At 39.3% G+C, this 24,440-nt stretch overlaps 1 protein-coding gene across 3 annotated transcripts in view; it reads left to right on the top strand.

Annotated features, from left to right (window-relative positions):
• Positions 1-24,440, top strand: part of THSD4 (thrombospondin type 1 domain containing 4) — a 204,362-nt gene that overhangs the window by 60,762 nt on the left and 119,160 nt on the right. The gene's annotated exons all lie outside the window — the stretch shown is intronic.

Here is a 24,440-nt window from a genome sequence, read left to right as displayed (position 1 = left end):
TCAAACCCAGTTGAGAAGACCCAGCCAATGCTGAGCCAGCTCAGCCCACCTCCCTCTTCTGCTTCCTACACAGCAGCTTTGACTCACTCTGTCTTTTGCCAGGAAAGATGAATCAGGGGATCTAGAACATGCCATGATCATTTCTTTTTCCCTCCCCTGCATAGCACAGCTTGCTCCTAATGTTTATACTGGATCAAGAAGGGCAGTTAAACTGTAATTCACAGCACTGTCTTGCTGGTGAGTTAAGTGTGATTATTGTTATTTTTAAAAAATACACATATTTTTATTTCTCCCTCATTCAGATTGGTGCAGCTGCATTTCTAGCCCATTTTATCTGCTGCTCCAACATAAACTTTTGTCTTTATTAAAAAAAGTCATATTACAGGGATATAAACCCTATGAATTTAGAGTATTTAATGAAAAATCTAGTTCATGTGGGGAAACCAGTAGCACATGATGACTTTAAGGGCAGAATTTGAGAAGAAGGGTCCAGTTGGGTAAACATCACAGTGACATAACCATAAAACCTGTGAGGAAATTTAACTCTACAGAAATAATAAATGTTTTAATCATACAGATAACAGAGTTCTGTAATTTGAAGTACTAAGTTCAGTTAACTTTCATTTCTAGTTGTGATGAAAAATTCATAACCTTTGATGCTGGATAAAAGAATCTGTTGAAAGGAGGGAACCTACTGGTTGACTGAAAAGGGTGACTCTGGGGATCTTGCCACAGGAGTCTCTCTTAGTGAAGAGTGGCTGTATTTGTTGAAAGGAGGGAGAGATCTGCAGACTTTTTTTGTCAGAAATTCTCCATAAGGTTAAAGATGGAATAAAGTCCTCTCCAGGACTGTGCCTGATATTTTGTCTTCAGGAGGATACCTGGATTGCCTTGTGCATCCAAAATACATCATCAAAGACAGTATTCAAATCAACAACTGCAAAAAATCCTGGTCAGCTGCAGGCTCTCTTGCTTTGACTTCTGTTTGAAAATGCCAGCCTGGTATGTGTAATAGACAGTCTTCATGGGTTTTTTTGTTTGTTTTGTTATTTTACAGTGAATTTTTAATGGGGAGTTTTCTAAAGTGCATACTTGACCAAGCATTCCCTCCAAATGATGTTTTGGTTTGCTTTTTGTTCTAAAGACATCAGCTCTAGTTTCAGAGCTCCCCTTTCAGGTGACTGCACTTGTTAGCAGGGCAGGACATTTATTTCCCAGGAATCCTGGCTGTTGCAATGTGTGTGCTGTTGGACATGTGCAGCTGTGGCTTGTGTTAGGCTGAGTGGATGCTGGCTCCAGAGGCAATGGTAGGAGCAGGGACGTGGCTCAGGGATCATCTCAGTGGTGTCTGTACACATGATTTAGTTCCACTTGGTAGAGTCAAGATGTCTTTGGCTTGAAGTGCTGGATGAAGCCATGTGAATTTCTAGGAACAGAGCCACGTTCAGATCTCGGGAGCTGTTTGAAGACTCGTGCTGGCAGCCAGGCTGTGCAGAGGGAGCACAGGAGAGGCTCCAGGGCTGCACCTTCACCCGGGCAAGGCAGCTCTGGCAGGCAGCAGCAGCCCTGCAGGGCTGGCAGCCCTTCTTCCCTTCCTTCAGCCTGCCAGCCCTGCCTGCTCCTGTGACCTCTGTTCTCTTGCTTGATGCTGAGAGACAGGAGTTGTTACAGAGCCTCTAACACCGCACTGCTCCCGGGAGCAGAGTCAGCTGGGATGAAAATTCCTGTGGCTGAAACCAGAGTGTGTCAAATGGCACTGATGTCACTGCTGCTTTTTCTGGGAGGGGGAAAATGTGTCCCCACTGTCCCCCAGTATTGTTGTTACCAAACCTAGTAATTCAAAATCAGCTGGGGCAAAAGGGGCTGACAGGGCTGGGAATCAGCCCCCAGCCTTGTGACTGCCAGGAGGCAGTTTCAGCTGCTTCCCTTTACCTGAAATGTGTCAGAATCCAAGCTTTGAGTGAATGGAAGGATATTTGGTCAGCATGGTTTTTCATGCTGAACTTCAATGGTACTCTTTTCTCTAAAATGACTAAATGACTAAATTGACTCATGTCAATACTCCATCCTGAAGCCTCTGTTGTATTCAGAGAACTCACAGGTAAATCTGTACATGCTTTAAAATAATTTATCAGTTCACTTTTGTCTTAAAATACCTTCTAGTAATCTGACTTTTAGCTAGAGATGTCTGCCTGTTATATCTGGGATAAATATAAGCACTGAAGAAAATGAAATTTATAATGAAATTCCACAAGTGTCTAGTAAATGCTAAAACTTCAGTACTTTGTGTCAGACAAGAGGCATTTAAGATTTAGTCTGAATCAATTGGAGTACTAAGATGGAGTCTGAGGAGCAATGCAAAGCTGCTGCATCTATTGATTAGTGCTTTTTTTCTTGCTGGATTTTTAGCAACGCTTTTCACTCATTTTGAATGACAAAATAGCTTAATCTGATGGACCAAAATGGCCCAAATTAAGATGTTAAGTTGCTAAGAAACTTCTTGGGTCTGCTGCCAATTGATGACACTGAATACACTGAATGAAGTCTGATTAATATGATTTAAGTAATTATAAAATGGAAGAAAAGCCTAAGATCTCTTAAAAATCTTGGTCAGGTGCTGAGAGATGCAAGTTGCATTTCATTTGGAGTACCCAGGAGTCAGAGAGGGCTGGTTCAGAGTGGAGGAGTGGGGACTGCAGTTACCAGGACAGTGCAGCAGCTGCTTAGGGTGCTGGACAATCAGCTGTAGGCACAGAGAGTTGTGCTGGTGTTTCAGGTTTGGGAGGCTGTGGCTCAGTTGCCTGGGCTTTGTGCAGACAGGGGTATAAGGGCTTGAGAGGAGACCATTTATTCACTTCTAAAGTCTCATCAATAAGATGTTCTGTGGAGTATTTTCCATTCAGTGATGGAACAGCAGAAAGCTGTTCCAAGGCCAAGCTTGAATATATTATGTTTGCTTTCAGTGGTTTAGTGTGAGGCTTTTTCTTCTCCTAGAATTGTGAAATATTTTTATAAACAAATTATAGGTATGTATTGTGTATATGCACATTATTAGATCAAGGATTCATTCAGTGTCCATTGCTGGGGTTCATTACATCTTAGTATGAATCCATTCTAGAAACACACTGTGAAGGTAGATATATGTGGAGAAACCAAACATTTGTGTCAGCTGTTGAGATTAACTGGAAGCAGAACTTCAGTTTAGAGTACTGAGAGAATTGATTGCTGTGCATGGTCAGGAAGGTGGGCCCTGGTGTCCATTTCCTGAGTGTCTGTGATCCTTGGCAGTGCAGTCCTTGAGACCCAAAGGTAACCCAGTCCCAGTTTGTTAATACTTGGCCTTCCCTGTGACTGCCTTGGGGCTCAGGGGAGGCTCTGCTGAGCTGCATTCTCTCAGGGTGCAATACTTGGACAACCTAATGTTTTCACCCAGAGGACAAGAAGTCATCTTACTCTTCTATTTATACTTTCTCCTTACTTCTGGTTAGTGAACATAGAGCCATACATCTATTCTATAACTATATATGTATGTATGCACATATATACTGGGAATCTATACACAGCATCCCTAGAAATAATCCAGCTGTGCTGCAGTTCACCCAGCTGCAAGGTATTATATTCAATGAGGCAGCTGCTTGAAGTCTTCATTTCTCATTGCAGCAGACCATACTTCTCTGCTTCTCTTGTGCCTCCACCTGTTAGAAATCATCTTGATTGCTTCTATTTCATTCTGTGGCCAGTTGTTCTTTACAGTGCCTGTCCTTTAATTGCATTCACTTTATTTTCTAAGACAATTTTTTTTATTCTCCTGTTTTATGTGAGATGCTGTAGGCAGACAGATTCATCAGTGAGGCATCAGACAGTTTTGGGAGACTTGAAATGTAACGAGTAGATGGTGTTTATATTTATTGTTTAGTTACAACTCAGATAGTGCCTGCTTCCATAATGATAGGTACAAGACATCCTGAAGCATATACCTGTAATTACTTACAAGAGCTTAGGCACTATGGGCATAAAATTTCTCATGAATTCTGATGGAATATGATCTCTGATTTCCTTCAGACTCAGTGGAAATCCTTTGTGAGGCAGTGAAGTATCCATTTTTCACACATTACTGAAAATTCTATTTCACTTTTAACTGAAATGTTCTTGAAATATTTCTCACTTATGTGTCTAGAGTTTATTCAAATGCAGAACAAGAAGTTCTCTTATACTGTGTCACTGTTTTCTCCTTTATTTATTGCTGGTTTGTGAATGGATCACAAGAGAAAGCACATGGAAGTTTGCAGTTTTAAAAGTATGGTTGTGGTAAAGTATCTGAGGCATTTCTTTGACTTCATCTATAAATCTGCTTCCTGAACATCTGTTGTGTTGAGCTTGACCTGGAAATTGTAAATATCCTGTGTATTACTGAAATATGTAACTACTTCTATAGAAAGCTTTAATAAAAAAATTGCTCAGATATTTATGTATATGGAAACCTAGTGCTTCCACATGGCAACATACCTTTTATAGTTATTCTCTCAGTGTAATTTTATTGATATACTTATTTTCATTTGCATTTGTAAGAAGCTTAGTGATATTAGAGCCTGGCATTTACCTTTGATGTTACAATAATTAATAATGCATAATGTATTTTTAAGTGTGCCCACCATACTCTGGTGACTGAAATGAGCCATTTCCCTGTAATAGATCACATGCAGCACATGTTATGTTTCTAATTCATTGTGCATACTTTACTTTTCTCACTTTTTTACTTGCTGTTTGGAGGGGAAAGTGGGTTAAGAGTGGTGAGAGCAAGAAGTGGATATTTATAGATGGACACCTGGATGAGCCTCAAGAATTGGAAGTGATTCTTAGTGCCTTTAGGAAAATGGGAAATTACATCCATCAAATGTTGTCATTTAGCTGTAAATTCAAGAGACTCTGAAGTGCAATGGAAGATAAACCATCTAAACAGAATGTATTTGTAAGGCAGGAGAGTGAGAAAAGGAGGTGAGCAGACAGGCAAGTATCTGACCTGTCCAGTTGCATTGTGAGTTGGGGAAATGTCCCAGGAAGAATTATGCCCTCATTTCAAAGCACACTTTTTAGCTTTTTTGGTTGGAGCAGAAAGTTAAGGACGGATGTTGTGGCTTTTGGGCTCAGATGTAGGAAGAAAATTGTATCCAGATTGTGTGGTACTGAAATTTCTTAGGCTAGAACAGAATGTAGAAGGAAGATTTGTTATTTGCAAAGCATGTGTGGCAGTGAGTAGTACAGATACTTTGATAAAATTTTTTCTGTTTTACCTATTAGTATCCCTTGAAACAAGATGCAGATGTCCAATATCCAGAAATGAATTAAAAACAAACACCTCCACCCCATAAAATGGAATAAATTGAATGCTTTGATCCACTAAACACAAACAGTTGGTATTAAGTACTTAGTATCTTTATCACAGCTTTCCCAATGCCTGACTTGGCTGTCAGGCAGTCTGTAATAAGCAGGGCTACATGACTAAACAATATTTGAGCTCATGTCATCAGTGTGTGCCAGTCATGTGTCTGTGCTTCTTACATGGCTTCATCGTGTCTAAAATTTGCTGCAAGTGGGCAGCTGAGGTTTGGATCCCTCTGATTTGGGGAGCAGTCTGAGTTGTGTCAAGAGAATACCCTGGAAACAGAGACCTGCTGGGGATCCAGGGTGTGGGTATGGATGTGATTACCCAGGAGTGAAAATCAGCATAGAGCAAGGTTGCTTTAAATTAACATACCCTAAGAATTTAACCTGCCCTGGCAATTCCAGGGGGTTGGTCTCTGTCTTTTCTGAGTCCTCCACTTTGGATCAAGTACAGCTTTCTCAGCAGCAAAACCTCAGCCATGTATGAATAAGAAATAAAGATAATGCTGATTCCTCTTTTCTGTCAGTTCTCCCAAAGGTTATGTGGTAACCTATAGTCCTACCCAGTGGGAGGATTAAAAATACCTTTTGGATTCTCCATTTCATTTTGTAGCACCCAATCTTTTGTATTTGGGTTTGCAGAGGTAAGGGAGAGAACAAATGAAGATGTTGACTGTTATTTCTCCCACTCTGTAGTGAATGGTTACCATGCCCAAGTAACTGTTACTGTATAACAAGTACTGTGCTTTGGGATGCTTTAGTCTTGTTTGCTGGTACCATCTACTGACTCCTATTGTCCACGGGAAAACTCCTTCATTAAGCTTCAGACACAAAATTTCACTCAAAAAATTTGCCTTTGCTGTTGAAACATTTTTACTTCCTTTGAATTCTTTACAGCAAAACATCAATGAAAAGAGAGCATCCTGTCCTTATTCCTACACCTCTGTGGGGATACAAAAATAGGAGTCTTAGTCTGAATTCTCCTAAATCTGTTCTGTTTGGTTATAGATTCCTTTGTAGCAGAGCCATGCAGGATCAGATGCTCTGAGCAGATGTGTTTTACAGCTTCACTAGGAAACTATTTTGTATGAGTTCCACGTTTGTAGTCCTAGGAGTCCTTGTCACACAGATCTGCAGAACCATTTCTTGTGGCATGATGATGAGAATGGGGGGAAAGTTGGGGTTCACAGTGTTCTGCAGGTATGCACTGCCTGCATGAACCCCAGTGTGCTCACACTATCTCCCAAATTTATGAAATAGTCTGGAGAATAAAATAGAGCTGCAAGGTCAAGACTGTGTAATCATGTTAGCACATTATGCATTAACTTTGAGAATATTGAATAAACAGGGCAGCAGTTAAGCAAAGGATTATTATGTTCCATTTTTGTTGTTAAATGCATGAAATATTTATTCAATACATTTCTTGTACAATTTGCAGTTTCAAAATGTGAATACACTATCTTTGCCTCAGTTAATGTGTGGAAATAGTTTTTGTTGATTCAATTATGCATTTCAAAAGGTTTTAAAATAATTTCATAGTATTTTCCATGTGTTTGATCTCAGAAAAGCTTTCACATTTATCTATTCCAGCCAAGAGCAATTGTTCTAATGTGGTGCTGTGTGTGTAGCAGGTTGCAGAGCTCCCAGTCAGGTTGCTGCTGAAGTTAAAGAAAAGCAATATAAATATAACTTTTTATAGGTCCTAATGGGATAAGAATTGTTAAGGTCAGCATGAGTTTTTCCCATTCACTTCAATGGCTTTTGGATGAGGTAATTTAGAAGAAAATTCCACATGTAACTAAAAAAGTGAACAGAACTGAGATTTGATCCCAAAAAACTTCATTGTAGGCTGATAATATCCAGATTTCTTTATTTTTAAAGAATTGCTATATACATAATTCTGTGGAGGCTCAGGAACTCATTAGAAATTTTCACAGTTTCTTTGAAAAATGATGAGTTCAAAGAGTGCACCTGCACACGTGCACTCTACTCTGCCCAAAGGCTGAGGGAGCTGTTTCTGAGTGTGGGCATCATTCTCTTGGGTGGGTGTGTGAGCAGGGACTCAGAAAACAGTGATATAAACGTGGGATTCAGACTCTTTCATTTTGTGAACAAATTACACAAAGAAGGGCTTTAGAATAATATTGGAGACCAAAGTACTTTCCTTCTTTACCTCTCCCCAAAATGTCTCTGTCTTTTGTTTTACTGTATGTCTTCCTGAGTGATTAAAATGATGACTAGAAATGAAACATTTATTTTAATGAACTTTTAAAGTATTGACAGTTGTCCTAAAAAGTGAAAATAGTATGTGTATTTCTAGTTTAAAAAAGCTCCAAACACTGAAGTAATGGAGAAATGAGCTATAAAAGGGGTCCTAGTAAATAGAAGCTGTTTCCCATGTACTTGGAAGACTGATGTCTTCTGAGTATGTTACATTATACTGAAAGAATTACATATTAAGATACTTTTCACTTATAGTTTGTTCATTTTGAGCCTGTTCCAGTCTCAGCTAATATGAAAGAAAGCAGTAACTTCAGAGAGAGTCAAATGTGAATCTAAACATTTATGTTCACAGTTTCCATTTGTGTACTCAAAAATTTGTTAGGCATACTCTCAGTAGTAGAACTTGCACTTTCCAGAAGTTTAGGTGTAAAATTCTATTTTCTTAATGTAATTTCTGTGACATAATATGGGTTTTAGAAGTTAACACCTGCATATACTGAATGGGTAAATATAAAATTTCATGTTCCAATGCAATTTGTGGATTTTACCTTATTAGCATTTTAAATACTTCTGGAGCTGAGTTTTGGGTCAGTTTAAAGTGGGGCCAAAACCTTTGGTCATAGTTACCAACAGCAGAGTGGTGCAAGGTCACAAGTCAGAAGCTGTGGATGGTTGCAAGTAGAAGAGAGGCTGCTGAAGGCTGGAAGATGTTGGGTTTCAGGTCTGGCAAGGCTGCTGCTATGTTTTCCTCGTTGGTGGCTTATTGGTATTTAAGATTTAAGCATGGTGTAGGGCACTCAAAGCATGAGCAATTTTTGCCCCAAGTGGGAGATCCAGGCTGCCTCAGGTGGGGCCCTTGTTGCAGGTGCAGCCCTTCCCAGGGATGCTGGGGCTGCTGCTGCAGGGGCTGGCCCAGCTCCTGCTGTGGAGGTGTGGGCCCAGCTGTGCCTGTGAGCTCCTGCAGATGTGCAAACTGATCTGGCCTGTGACAAATACCAGGTAAAAGCCATTTGCTTAAGCCTCTCTGATTCTGATAAAAGCACTGACTGTGGGCTTTGAGGGAGCAGACTGGATGTTTGTGTGCAGGAAAGCCAAGGTTAGTCCCTGTGGCTGCAGCTTGGGGCTGAGACTCGCTGAGCTCAGGCTTAGTCTGCAGCCACTGTGCAGGGTTTTGGGAGTGGAGGAAGGGGTGAGAGGTTGTAAAGATAAACTACTAAGAATTAAGTATTACAGTGCATTTTTTAATGTGGCATTCCTTTAAGAGCCCTCAGATTGACAATTTCCAACTGCATCTCACAGGCTGTCGAAGGAGCAGAGCTCACAGCTCTCACTGATGTTACTGTTTGCTGGAAAAATGAGGCTATTTAGTAATAGGAACATGGGTGTGTGTGTTGCACATTATTAATTGAATATTGGCATTTCTGTGTCTCTGGAGTGTTCTGTTAGTATTTGATGGAGTTACTTGGTAGTGCTGAGTGTTATGAAGGGAATTAAAAAGATTTTGCCAACTTAGACAGTACAAGTAGTTGGACTGGCATTTATATATGCTCAATATTCCTTCTTCTTATGATGAATTGCTATTTTCAAAGCAAGGAAACTCTTACCAACTGTGAAGAAAGAACTTATAATATGGATGAACATCAGAAGAAAGAGATTCCCAGTGGTAGTATATAAAATGAAAAGCAGAACTGGCTTCTATTGTGCTCTGTTTCCATTAGACATCTTGGAAGTTTTATAAGTGTGGTGCATAATAAATATCTAAGCCACAGTTTGAGGTCTTTTACAAAGGACAGACAATTCTTGTTAATGTTTTTCTGGATCAGTCCTCACTCTTAGACCCAGATTGATACAAATCTCTGGCATTTGTCCACTGAGCCAACTTGTGAATTTGTTAATTCGCTTTCCATATTGCACTGTGTAACTCTGAATTTAAATCCAAACACCACAAACTTAAAATTGAATCTGAAAGAGCCAGAGAAACTGCATTAAATTTGCTCATATATCTACAGAGAGAGGAGATCTGCTTCTGAGTAAATTTGGTCAGAGGCCTAAAAATGCTGAGGTGCAACCCACTCTGGTTGGTTCTGCTGTAAGAGCACAGTGATTCCTCTGGAGAGAGATCACAAAGAGCTAACTGTTTGGACCTGTTTCACCACTGAGGTGAATATAAAGTATAAAAACAGAAACAGACCTCAAAAAGTTGAGCTTGATCTTTTTTCAGATGTAATAATATGAGTTTGGTGACATCATCAGATCTGAAAAGTAATGTAGACTTTTACTGTATTTTCTTTTCATTGCTCCAGTATAAATGTAACCCAGTGTATGTAAAATGCATTATAGCAAATCCACAAGCAATTTCCTTCATTGTAACAAATACTGCATCTCATTAGAGCAAAACAAGCCCCCAGTTATGGCAGAGAACATCTGCTTAATAATTTCAAGTTCCTCCAACTATGCTGCCAAAACATCTAAAAAGTCAACATCTAGTCCATTACTTTGATCAGCTGAAGTAGTAAAATAATAAATAATGTACCAAATGCAGATCTGGTGAAAGGCAGAGCAGTGCTGCTGGTGCTGGAACTGATGGGGATGTGGCATAAGGCACTGGGATCCTCAGGGAAGGCAGGCTGGGATGCAGAGCTGCATTTCAGACTTACAATGGTTTCCTTTCTAGCAGGGAGAAAGTGAGTTAATCTTTCTGTGGTCAGATCCTGACTGTAAAATTCAGTTTCAAATTCTGTCCATGTCTCATGGGTTTTCTGTAATGCATATGAGGTGCTTTAACATCACTGACAAGAGCCAAAGCATCCTTAAGCAAACAACAGGTCATTGTTTATGTAAAAATTGGCACGAGTTGTAATTTAACTTATTGATTGTCTGCCCTGTGTGTCTTAGGGGGAGAATCACATTGTATTGTTGCAGTGTTAACATTTCAACTACTTGTGTTCATTCCAACTGTGAACAAAAACTGAAAATGGGAAAATTCTCCAGGAATGCAAAACATTTTATCAAATTATCAAAAGTATCAAATTATTTGGCACCAAAATTGTCAAAACTTAAATATATGTGTGTATATATATAACTGTAATATTATTAGGATGTAAAAATATTTTAATTTTCAGTGTAATAAGATGTTTCAGCATTGAAGTGAAACGAGGAAGTGAAAATTATTTTGACATCTGTCTCTTCCTTTTTAGCAAACAAACATTATGAGGAAAGATTTCAGTTTTCACAAAATTAAACACTTTGAAAAAATGGGGAAAATATCAGTTAAATGACTCCACTGTATTTGTAACAAGATTTAAAAATATGCTGAAAATACAATATAAAAAGTACAATATATCAAAGAGATTCTTGCACATGGCCAAGTAATTTGAACAGAGGAAAAGCCTGATTCTGAACAGCAACTGTCATGGGAAAGCAGAAATACCATTCAGTTTCCTATTCCTTGGGTTTTATACAGCATGTTTGCATCTGTCTGCACACAGGCTGCCAAATGCAGTTGTGGTGTAGGTGATGGAATGTGATTGAGGAGAGTGGCTGCCTTTGCTGGGCAGTGCAGCCAGGACTGGCAGGTCAGGAGTATCCTTTGAAAACCCTCCTCAGACCAAGCCCAGCACTTTTAGATGTTCTGCTCCCTAAGCTCTTGCTGCAGGCTGCTGGTTCTCCCCACAGGAGCAGCTGTTGCTGTGCTGCTCCAAGAGCAGGAGAGAGAACAATTCCCAGTGTTTGTCCATTAATCAAACACATAGAATAAAAATCCATTGATTTTATCTCAATGAACATATAGAGCATTAGAAGGGAAAAGAGTTGAAAAAGATGTGCTGCTTAGTGTAATTTGTGTGTCCTTAGTTTCACTATGTATTTAGAACTTGGGTTTCTGGGTTTAAATGGTCTTAATTCTCCTTGAGAAGGTTTTCAATTATTTAACAATCTTGCTGTCAAGTGTTTACTTTTTCTTTTAATTAGTTAGTTTCTGGACTTGGTTTTGAGTGTTTTATTTTGATCTTAATCCAAAGCCCATATCAGCTTTACTGAACATTCTTAATCCTCTCTTGGATAGTTACAGTATTTTCTGATTTTTATGCCTTGCTGTCAGTTATACCGTATATGTTTAGCTTAAAAATAATTGGAAGGAAAGTCTAGTTATTTCTTTCATCATTTATGAAAAGAATAACTGAGTCTGAGACCTAAAAAAACCCCTGGCTTCCTCTAGTGACTGTTTATAAGCTTTTTTCTGGTAAGTGTTGGTTTTCTAGCACCATGGTTAGATCTGATACTGCAGAGCAGTAGGGATTACTTTTTGCTTGCTATATTGAATTTCTTCCCTCCCCTTTCACTCTGATTTATCCTTCTTTTATATGGACAATCCTTTACTCCTCCCTATTTCAAATCCAGAGGCACATCCTGGAGCTAATGTGCAATGTGTTGCTCATGCCCACAGGTAAATTGGGCAGGCCCAGTTTCCTGCATGTTTGTACAGCCCAGTCCAAGTGCATTTCACCATTACCTGGTTTGCAGTTACAGCAACAAATGACATTTCTGAGAGCATTCTACAAGGAGAGTAAACCCCAGCTGTATAAAGTACCAGTGGTTTGTGTTTAGGCTGAAAATCTGTTCATGTGCTGCCTGCTGCAGAGCAGGGAATTCATCAGTAAACACACTTGGCATCAGCCCCAGCAGGCTGAGACAGAGGAAATGGGATCCTGCTGCTGGACATGAAACTATGCCTGCCCTCCCTGCAGAGCCTGCAGCAACTGCTCAATCTCCAGCTCACATCTAGCATGATTCTTCAGGAAATTTTGGAGATAGGAATGACCTTTTAGTACAGGATTGCTTTTGGCCCATTTTCTGATACACACTGTTCTGTGCAGTCAGCTCTGGCTTAACCAATAGTAGCAGTAATTCTGTATTTTTGCTGCTACTGCCACAGAAAATTACTTCAGTACTTGAGGACAACACACTGGCTTCCAAATGAAATAATAGGAGTTGTGGGTTGACGTTGAAGATCTGCAAAATTCAAATCATAGCAAAAAATGTGATCAAGGTCTTAAAAAATATTTTGAAATTCAAAATCAGGCTATCTGACATGTCAACTTCTATGGGTGCTACCTAATGCATGCAGACAAAACTGTTTGCACAAATTAATTTTTACTTTTATTCATTCATGTTGATATTAATTCTGATGAAGTGTGCCTCCAAAAAGTCTTTTTACTTGAGATTAATTTTTATGACAGGAGTGTTTATAAAGAGACAAACAGTTACCAGTAGTCAGAACTGAGGTATGTTTTTTAGCTCACTGAACTGCCCAAACAGATTTCAAACCAAGTGTCTAAACCTAAGCAGTTATTTTCATTTGTACACTGGTAAATCCCTCCCCACGTGAGGAATTAAGCATATGCAAGCTTGTGTAATGTTTGTATATGAAGGAGGTTATGTTTGTATAGCACATGCAATATATTCTAGATGTTGGTCAGTTTATGATTTATGAAACTATACTGCAATACATATTAAGGTGTTTATTGCAGCATTCAAATTATTGAATTACTCACTAAATTATTGCAATTTGCAGTAATTTTGCCTGACATTTCAGTAAATACTTACTATATAATTGCTTATTGATTGCATTCACATGAAAGTGGAAATTTTGCTGATCAGACCACCTGCTTATATTGGCTATTGGTCACTGTTAGAGCTGGATATTGAATTTGGAAGGCCAAGTGAAAGCAGCATATGTTCTATATCTAGTTAGCACAGGCATCAACTGCAGGGAAAATACGATGGCCTGAGGATTTGTGTATGTTGGCAACTGGTAAATGCACCTACACCACAGACAGCTTAAAATCTGTATACATTTGTCTTCACAGCTGCTTCTAATCATATTAGCAAGATTGATATTCTTGTACATGCCAGAGGCGATCCCTCCACTCTCTGTTAAAGCAGAACCACGCAGGACAGGGGCCTGAATTACAAACACAGATTGGAGAGCAGGTGTTAAGTTTTCAAAGAAGAAAAGACTGTTGTTAAGAACAAATCCAAGTTTCAAAAGGATTTTTCTGCTGCCTGGGATATTGGATCTCTTGAGATAAGATTCAAGTGGTTGTGAAAACATGGGTATTATAGGCATGTCCTGCTATTATCAAAGAGATACTTTATTAATGTTCCTGTTTGGCTGGGAGCTCATTCTTCTGTGTTTCTTTTTCTGTGAATTGCAATCAGGCCCATTGCTTCTGAGACTGTTCCCTCTTGTCAGTTTTTGAGAGAGAGCTGGCATGAGGACAAATAAGTAATATGTTGTTTCCTAAAAGACCTTTTTTCTAGGATTATTCATGGTAATCTTTTTTGTGGAAGTCTGCTTCCCAAGAGGCCCCTGCACTTACATGCCACATAGTGAGACTTCAGTAAAAGCAGTAATTGCACTACTGTACTTTACTGTATGTTTCTGGGCTTTGGTCACAGTTCATGTCACACAGTCTGTGTCTTTAATCAGCCCAAAACACAGGAAACTATTCTGCAGTGTGGTGACCTTCCCAAACATTAGACATCCCAGCCCAGGGCTGATGCAAATAAGCAAGTACTGAACGGGCAGGTCAGCAAGATATTTTGGGACATAAGAAGTAATTAAAAAAAAAAAAGTTAATATTCTTTTAACTTCGTAGATTGAGATTTCTGTGGCATGGAAAATATCCTTGGGAGGTAAAAGTTTTGGGTCTTCAACTTTTGCAGAATCACAGAATCAAGTAGGTTGGAAAAGACCTTTGAGATCATCAAGTCCATCCAATCATCCACGTGATTATGTGATTATCTGTTGCATTAAATATATGAGCAAATTTTTTTCAACCATTATTTCATTTGACTTTCTTTTTCATGGGCAGTAGAAATCAGGCCTTCATATCTAACAAGAACACGTCTCCTTAGAAATATAAATGGAAAATCAGAGTTTATTTTTTTAAAAACAAGTAGTTGAAGACAGACCATGAACTTTGGCTCTTGATAGAAGAAAACAGGAAGAGATACTAGACTTACTGCCTGCAAGGCCTTGTGTGCTTCTAGGGATGAATAGACACTCAGCTCTTTAAAAAATAACACATGTAAAATAATTTTTAATTGACAAGCCAAACCTATAAATTGAATACAATTAATAAGAATCCATGGAAATAATCTTAGGTGAAGTGCTGTGTAGGAAGTTTCAGGAGCAGGATGTGTGTGTGTCAGTGTGACCCCTCTGGGGGCCAGCCTGGATGTGCAGGTGCACACAGGGAAATTCAGCATCCTGAGCTGTGGTGCTCTGCTCCTCATCCAGAGTGCATCATTCAGAATTAGAGCTGTGGGCTTGCATGAGCTCATGAGTTGGAGAGCTGCCTTCCTGCTGTAAGGGTGGGGAAGGCATGCAAACTATTCAGGGTATGTGTCCATACATGTCCTGTAGATCCTGCTCTGTGTATCACAACAAAGAAAAGGAGAGACTTTCTTGTCAGAATAAAAACTATATTTATTGCCTTTTCCCAGGGACAATTTTTTTCTTCAGGCTTCTTTTACACCACCTTCTACCACATCGTTAGTTGTCTTATACGCAGTCAAACTAAAGCCTTGAAAAACATGAACACTACACTGAAATAGTGAAGCCTCAAAAATTGTATTTTGGGGAGGGATTTTTGTTCAGTTACTAAATTTTGTCCTTTAGTGGATTTACTTTGAAAAACATTGTACACATAAAAATCAAGAAATCTTTAAAAAAATGGACCTGAGGTTGTCCTGTTTAAGTATTTCCATATATGTGACAGCATAGGGAACTTATCATTAGAAGTTCCAAAATTAGAAGTTTTATTTATTGTTTTTAAATAAGTGGGTTAATTCCAAAGAGCATTGGTAACTGTTCCAAGCATTTGGAAGAAACTGTGTTATGTCAGCTAGTAAGACCTGCAGCTTTAGGTTTATATGTTTCATTATTAGTGTTTTGAAATCAAAGTATTTAGCACTTCTGGTTTCTGAGGCTGGTGGAGACTGCTGGCCCTTCTCCCTAACCCAGGAGGAGTTGACACCACGCCCAGAGTCTGAAGCAAACCCTCTTCTGCAGAGCTTAATTTATTACTTGGACATGAGACTTGCTCTGTGGTCTACCAAAGGAATCTAGATGCTCCCTGTAGGTTCACTCCTCCTTAGGTAGGAATAATTTAGCTCCCTCCCAATCATGTCTTGATAATTGATCCCTCTGCCTTTTTCCTTAGGAGGGCAGCATGTGGGCTACTGCCCACAGATGTTGGTTGGTAGGGCTTTCTTGTATCATACATTGGAACTCATGGGAAAAAGGGAATTAAATGTGCTCCTGGACCTTGCAGCTGCACAGTTGGGCTGGTAGGGCAGCTTCTGGTAAGGCCCTGCAGAAAAAAAGAGGAGCCAAGCATGGGGGGACAGGGGAGCAGAAGCAGCTGATCATTCTTTTCACAGACACCTTATGTGCAGAACAGGGATGTATCTCAAAGATACACTTTGCAAAAATTGCTCTGATTTTAGGAGGCTGCCTGGTGAAAGCAGAGGGAAGCACATGGTCAGCTCACCATGCCAGTGCTGCAGGACAGTTTGGGCAGACACCTGGGCTGCCTCTTGTGCCCTGGAAATAAACCAGAGAGGTTTTAGGGGGAAGGAAATATCTTGCATTCCACCAAGGACCTGAGCTAGTCCTTGTGGGAGGATGCCTGGTGTAGGTTCTGTATAAACTGCATCAAGCTCTGCATTTCATGATGGTTCATCCCTTTTTCTGTCTTCAGGCTGGGAAGCCTTGGGAAATGGGAGCTCAGCAGTGTAGTCAACCTTGTACTTGTGATTTCTCAAAGTAGTTTTGTGAAGCACCACTAAGGATCTCAAGCATACATAGAAATATTTCCTTTGTTTCTGTCTTAAGACAAGGAAAGTCTTGTCTATTCTTTTGAATGTGAGAGAAATATGAACTACCAGTATCTAGAAGGATGGAGAGGGTTTTTTTGTTTCCCAAGAGTAATAAAAATAAAAAGGTAATGTACATGTATGCTGTCCTGTTAGATTTTTTTAACCCTTCACTTCATGTTGATATGGTTACAATTATCAGGAATTCTGATAATATATAGATGGTTATACAAATTTAAATTCTTGAGCATGTGGAATATCTGCCTAACACGATCTTGTTTTAGATCCAAAGAGTGGAGATTTTAATAGCTTGCCTTTAATACTTGTAATAAATCACCAGTTGAAATGATGAGTTTACCTCACAGAAAGATGTGAATTGCTCCTTGCTGCTTCTTCCAAGAGTTGCCTCACTTATTCTGAATTTGGAAACATTTCGAGTGGGCTGGAAGTGCTTTCTGAATTGCTAGATTACCCATGTATACAGGCCAGATCACGATTCATTTCTTTCTAAAGCTGTTGTATATTTATGCTAAGTTGTCTGTGACCTTCAGTTTATTGTGGGGGTCCTGCACCCATTTCCATGTGCAGCCATTTCCATCTGCACCCTTCCCTGAAGGAATCAGTTCTTGTAGAGGTGTGGAAACCTCTGTGAAACCAGTGACCTACATACAAATGATGATGGGCTCACAGTCCAAGAATGAGATCTGTGAGCAGTAACCATTTTGTGGGGTGCTGATCTTGTCCCTAAGTGCTTGAAGTCTTTCAATGTAGATGTCTTTCTAAGGGCCAGATAAAATAGGTAAATTTTAAGCACAGTTTAGAGCCTCTGCTCTTTTTGATGAAGAAGTTGGTTGCTAATCCCAGCTGAGTCTTCTACAATCATAGAATCATTTAGGTTGAAAAAGATCCTTAGAATCTTGAAGTCCAGATTAAACTAGTCACAAATACAGAAACAAAATAAATTCAGTGCAGGAAAAATTAATGTTTTTCAAAAGAAATTAACTGGTAGAAAAAAGTGGTTCATTCACAGAATTTCAAAGGCTGTTGCAAAGGGACAGCTCTTAAAGAAAAGAAACTAAATAAATATTCCAAAATGTGGTTTAATTATGCAGTAATTCTTCTTATTGAGAAATACAATAGAGAAAAAAAGGTCACTGAGTCACATATTGTTTGCAAGCTCTAGAAGTGCAATGAAATTATGTAAAACAGAAGAATGGGGAGAAATTGAGTAAGATTTTGGGGAAGAAGATTTAACTTTGCCATGTGATTGAGCATAAAAGTCTTCAGGAACAGGAAAGAGTGGAGTTGGAGCTGTTATCCTTATTAGGGCCGTTTGCTTCTGGGTGACCTTGGACAATCAACTTGATCTCTGTGAGCTTCAGCAAATGGAAATAGTCAAAAAGCAAGCTCAAACACTTGAAGTCACTTCTCTGCAATTTCTACAGTAATCTGCCATGAAGAAAAGATAAAAAAGTTGAGCCTTCCAGCATCCCAACAATAAAACCAATTGCCACTCAAATGTTTCTTATTTTCCCTCTCTGTATTTCCCTTTAGTCGGGTAAATATTCCAAATAAATGAGGCACTGTAAATGTTCAGTAGTATGTATGTGTAAATACAATTCAAGAATCAAAATCTAAAAGTAAAGCAAAATAAAGTAAATAAATCAGTGCTATTTACTTCAGGATTTTGTGTGGATTGCTCCCAGGAACTAGATGTGAGGTCTACAGGCTACCATTAACCATATTGTCAAGTGTCTCAAAAAATATCCACAGGCTTGCTGGCTGACTGACTGGAAATGTTTTTTGATCTGCAGACTTTTGGAGCTTCAATAAATGCAGTAATAGGAGTCATGGGTTGCATAAAAACAGCACAGTTGATCCTACTACTGACTTCATGGTAGTCAGTGGGAATTTTGTCATTCTACCTTTTCTCACATGATGGTGGAAGATTTGTTTTTATGGTGCTCAGATTGGTTCATCTTTGAGAGAGAGAATTGTATGAGGCTGTGATTCTGTACAGAATACAGGCTGGGAGAGCTGGTGGCTCATTTGTGTGGGTGTGTATGCTTAACTTTGTACAGTATCTGCCAGCCAGCAGCCAAATCTGGCAGATCATTAACATAAATCCCAGAAAATAGGATTATGGAAGTGTTGATGATATTACCTAAGTGGCAGTACACTAGATTCTAGCTCTGTTTAAAAAACATGTTATTAGTGGGCATTACCAAGTTAACTGGAAATGTGCACTCCTACTACATATATAACCAAGGAAGCCAATGGTATTTGGTTTTTCACTTCTGTAAGAAAATATGGTTTAAAGAAGCATGTTGTATGAACAGATTTCTGTGTAGTTTAATTATATGTAGCTTGTTCAAATGGTAATCTAGGAAAACAATATATGAAAAATTATAGTAAAAGCACCTAGTTTTGCATAATCCATTTCTTTTATCCTCTGATATATATTTAATATATGGAGTATACATAACCTAGTTTACTTGTATCTCTTGCTTTGAAATGGTGGTAACAGTTTCTTCATTCAAACACTTCAAATCTTCAGATACTTGCATAACATAGCAAAAAAAAATTGGATCTCATTGTGGTTTTCCCAATTTCCTGAAATTTCAAGTGGATTAAAATCTTAGTTATTTCCAGCAGTATCTTATTAGAATAACTCAGATCAAATTTTCTGTGTTAATTTAGTTTGTTTCCAAGAAGCATTGTATTGATAATTGTGAAAAAATACAATTCTAATATATAGTAGATCATTACAGAAATCTACAGTCCTGTATTTATCTCCACAAAAATAAGTGTGAGAAATGAGGTCAGTAGCTATACAGAAGCCAATACCCATTTCTTAATGGGAATAACAGTCAATGTTTACACTTTTCATGTGTTCCCAGGCAGACCTAGTGCTCTGTGTCCACATCTCCTCGTTCCCTGGTTCCAGCTCTCCCTGTAAAAGCTCTGTGAGCTGGGACTGTGCTGGGAAACTGCCCTGTCTGTTCCTAATGACATCAAGTGCTGCTTGGGAATTTTCCATTAGAACAAAAAAATACAGTCACCTGCTGAACTGGGTTGGAACAGTGACATCCCAGCATCCCAAGTTTCAGGCTTTCTATTTTTCTTTGCCAGCTGCAGATGTCCAGATGGTTGGCAATGGCAGCAACAGGAGTGTGGTAACTGTGGCTGGAGTGCAGAAATCCTGCTGGAGAACTCTGGCTGTCTTAGGGGTGAGGCTCACTGAGAGTGGGCTGCTCATGATTTCAGACAGTGGGATACCCTGCAGAGGAAGGTGCTGTGGGAGTGCTGCCCTGCTGCTCTGGCTGTGTTTGGCTGTGGCTCTGTGGCAGCAGAGCAGCAGCACCAGGGATGGAGGTTTTGTGTCAGCTGATGGTGCTGTTGGGCTGAAGTGAAGGATGCAGACAGAGGTTCTTCAGTACTTTCATCCCTGGGATTTAAATTTCCTGTGAGTCACACAGAAGTCTGTGAAATGAGACCTTTTCAGTTCTAACTTCTGCTTTTCCATGCTTCACAACCTTAGTGGGACATGGTCTCCTTGGTGAAGCCCCAGGACCAGCAGATGTCTGAAGATGAGGGTAGAGGAGCATTGAGAACAGTCTAGGATCTCATGTAGATCCTGTGCCAAATCCAGCAATCCTTACCTCAAATGATTTCAATCTCTTGGAATTCAGGTTTTTCCCTTTGATTTCAGTAGGGGTCTCTGCCCTGAACAAGGAGTACATGATTGATTTGCTGGATTTGGTTTCCTCCAATGCTAGTTTCTCAATTTAATCAGCTTGATAGTCATCTACCAGTTTTGAAGAGTTTGGAGAAAGGAATGCTCTCATCCTTTTGTTGTTGTTGAATATAGTCACATGACAAACCTAAATACAAACAGATGTCCATTTTTAAAAAGTCAGCATATTGCTGAAATTGAATATTTTTGTTAGCGTCACTGACAGAGATTTTACTGCAGAACACTCAATCTCTGGTTTGTGTTCAAACAATATTAAGAGATTGTTGCTCCACTGAAATTTGGAGGGTTTTCAGTAAGATCATTCTGCTGTATTTATTTATTTATTTATTTATTGTCCTGACTGGCAGAAACTGGAATTACAGAGTTCCTTTGGCCACTGCTGCTCACCTTGGGGAATGGGGTGGGGTGAGTGGCTCGTGGTCTGTCTCTGCCTTTCCTGTTGCACAGAGGAGGAGGCAGCTGTGCTGAACCATGGCCTCTTCTGCATCCTGTACAGGAAGCAAGAAGGCTTAGATCAGGTCTCAGGAGCAGAACCAAGGGACTTCTTTGTGGAGGGTGGTGGCTCAATGAAGTGTCTGGGCAGTGCAAGGGGATTGCATAGGGACGGGGCTCCCATTCCTGAGCAGGAGCACAGGGAATGCATGAGCAACAGGAACCATGACAAAATAGCAAATTCTTTCAGGTATTGTACTGGGTCATTAGCTGATACTAAGCAAAGCAATATTTAAGTACTTCAAGTGTGGATGAATCTGAGAAGGTCCAAACCAACGTATTTGTTTTCATGTATGCATTTTAGCTTGCTGAGGTGATTATCCACCACAATGACATTTGAATAGCTCCTGTTAAAATCAGTGAGAGTTATCTACAAAATTGCTTTCAGTGATTTCTTAGCATGTTTGCAGCATCCTCATTTTTTAAAAAATCAACTTTTTGAAGTGATAATAGCTAAGTTGGAAAGTTTAACTTAAAAATGTCAAAGGTCTTATTGTCTGGGGACAGAGCTTTTGCTGCATAAATCTGCATTTGTCCAGATGGAAAGTTCTTATGGTTGGCTGGGTCGACACATTTAGCCCTTCTGTGCCTCAAGTTCTGTTTTCATTTGGGTGGGAGCTGGAAACACAGAGAAGATGTAGCATATCCAGGAAGAAGGTGAACTTTCTAAATTAAAAGCTTTGGCTTCCTTTGCTAGATTAAAACATTATGTTGATGGAAACAACGTACATTAGTCACTGGGAAATTAAAGAAGATATTTGAAGTATGTTGGATCTGTTCTATGAAAATCAGTTTAGAAGTCATCAGTGGATCAAGTCTCCTCGGGGTTATTGGAGGAATACTGGATAAAATCCAGTTTAAAATGAAGTCAGATTATGCTTGCAATAATATCCAAATTATGGGGTTAGCTTTTCTTGCCTGAAACAGCTGCAGATAGAATTGATGCTGTGTCTGCTGCATGAAGCTGGAGATTTGTGTGCCCCTTGTTAGGAATTCTTGCTTTTAAGAAGCAAGACCCAGATGTCAGTTTTGGTGTGCTTTCTTGATCTGAATGCTGTTTGACTCTGAGCATAAATCTGCTTTAATCACAGTGATAACTTGTTGGATATCATGCTAATCAATGTTAGGGAGCAGGAGATTCCCTCTGCCTGGGTACTCATTTCACTCTTGTCACAGTACTTTGTGAGCATCACAGAAATTATGGGAGTACTTCTGGAAAAAAAAAAAAAAAAAAAAAAAAAAGGAAGTTTTATCCTGATTTTGTGGTTTGTAATTTATAGAACATGTCTGGTTGCTATTTTGTCCAATGCAAGAAAGCAACTCTTAGCTATGGTAGGTTCTAATATGAAGCATTCTGCCTAAAATGCTGTTTATTCTATCCATCATTTCTGAAGCCATGAAAGAAGAAACTAAATGTCATGATTAATTTAATTTTTACAATCATAAATGGGTTTTCAGTTGAAAAACGGATGTGAAAAACTTCTATCTTACCAATGCTGTGAGCATTTTGGGAATTTCTCTGAAACCAACTTGGCAGTTTTCAGTGGAAACACAGAAGAAAAATACAGTTAATTGCTCATCTTTGCTGTTAGCTAGTTGATCTAGACTAAGCATATTGAATCCTATACAAGCAGCAGACATCCTTTTCCCATTCCTGGTCCTGCTGTGCCAAGCCACACGTCAGTACCATCAGCACTCCATCCACAGGCACCACCCTCATGGAAGGGATGTCTTGCAGTGGAAATAAAATGCTAGATCAAGACTTGCTTTCTGACTCCATTTGTCTTCTAACATGCTGAGCTCAGTTGAAATACATGACATTCACATCCTTATTGTCTTTTGAGGGACTCACAGCCCATGTTGAAGAGTTTCCCAGGGAGTTTTCTGTGACTTACTTGCTGCCTGTTGCAGAGTGGAATTATGGCCTTGTGCTCATAGAGGTCTCTGCAAATGGAAATGGACATCAGGCATCAGTAAAAGAATTTGACCAGACACATACAGACTGGACATACAAGAGAGTTGAAAAATATTTAGAAGATAAAGCAGTTTAAATAACTCTATGTATTGTAAAATGCAATTTAATGTCTACACTTTTGCATCTATTTTTTCTGAGGTTTATACAGATATGTCTGTCTGTAGGTCCTTCCATCTGTATTTCTACATGTCTTTTAAAACCAGCATAATTGACCTTAGTTGCTGTGAGCTAGCTTGTTAGTATAAAGTCTGGTCTTGGAAATGGAGAGACAGCTGAGTCTTCTGTGCTGTAGGAATATTGAGAGAAATAATTGGAATCTAAACTGAAACTCACTGTTAAAAGGACTGATCTGGTGTAAGAAATACCAGCTAGAGTACCAGGGCTGTTTATTGCTGGTTTTCCATCCCATGTAACAAGCTCTGCTACTTTACATTATTTACTTAGTGGCATAATTTAAGGCTTGGAAGGTGTTCCACTCAGGAAAAAAGGAACAGAAACAGTTTTCTTGCTGCATCTATTGCACCCCAAGGCAAATTTCTGAATCAGGCCTTCGTGCACTAGAGATGTTCTAATGTTAAACATCATGTGCTGCACTATGTCTGTGGCTGATATCTGTCTACAGTAATTCCCAGTGGTAACTAATACATCTTCCTATTTAATATAGTTCATAGGAAGGTACCTCCATATGTTTTGAATTCTCTTGCATCTTCACTGGAGTTCTCAAGAGTATGTTGTTAATTTAATATATGATTTTGTTCCATATTTGTGTCTTGTGTAAGCTGATCAATATAGAGGCAATAAAGTTGGAATAGCTGAAGCATTAGCATATGTAAGGTTTATTTAGTAAAATGCTTGATAGGGTCAGTGTCCTTGGCTGTATTGTAACAGAAGCTCAGTGGGCTATTAGAGAGCCACAAAATTCAAAATATTTATTTCATCAGTAATCTCCTTCTCAGAATCTATCTGAATAGGTCATTTGTTTGGCAATATCTCTTGTTCCACAATTATTAATTCCAGAAGAATAGCAGTTAATGCAACTTGAGATCTCCTGTGTTTTCCTCTGACTCTGTTTTCTTTTAAAGGCACAGGGGTTGCACTAGGTGCAATGGGGCTGTTCCTTTGCAGGGACAGGGCAGTGCCAGTTCATGGCTGTGCTCCTGTTTCCCTGCCAAGCATCTTGGAATTTAGGAAAATGTGAAATAAGAGAGTATTGAGTGAGGATGGATATTTAATTGCTTTTACAAGTCTGGGTATTGAATCACAGTGTAAAACCCTCTTGTGTTTCTTATGAAAAGAAGAGGTGGATTTTTTCCCCCAAATCCATGATTATGCTCTATGGATTGGGCATCATATTGAGCAGGCTGCTTACAGGACTTAACCAGCTTATTTTCACCAGAGGAGCAGGCAGTATTTCAGAAAGGGGGAGGGTGAGCTGCTGAAAGCTTGTGTGTGCATATATAGTTTTATGGTGTTTGAGCCAGTACAGAATGGTTTCAATGGAAAATGGATAATCGTTAACATCAGCTTTTGTACAGCTGCTTTTTGGCTAAAAGAGAGGTAATTTATATTTAAAGTCTGTGAGTGTGATCCATTATTTTTCACAACAGTGTTTTGCTGAAGTTTCCCCTCTTTGCCCCTAGGATTCTTTAGTTAATAAGGCTACCTCTGCTGTTCCAGCACAGTTTCTTCCTCTGAAAGGTCTGTACCAGGTGAACCCTAAATCACAAA

Source organism: Erithacus rubecula (genome assembly GCF_903797595.1).
Source record: "Erithacus rubecula genome assembly, chromosome: 14".
NCBI classification, from domain to species: domain Eukaryota; kingdom Metazoa; phylum Chordata; class Aves; order Passeriformes; family Muscicapidae; genus Erithacus; species Erithacus rubecula.
Note: the sequence above shows the minus strand (reverse complement) of the source record. Positions and strands in the feature narration are given on the sequence as shown.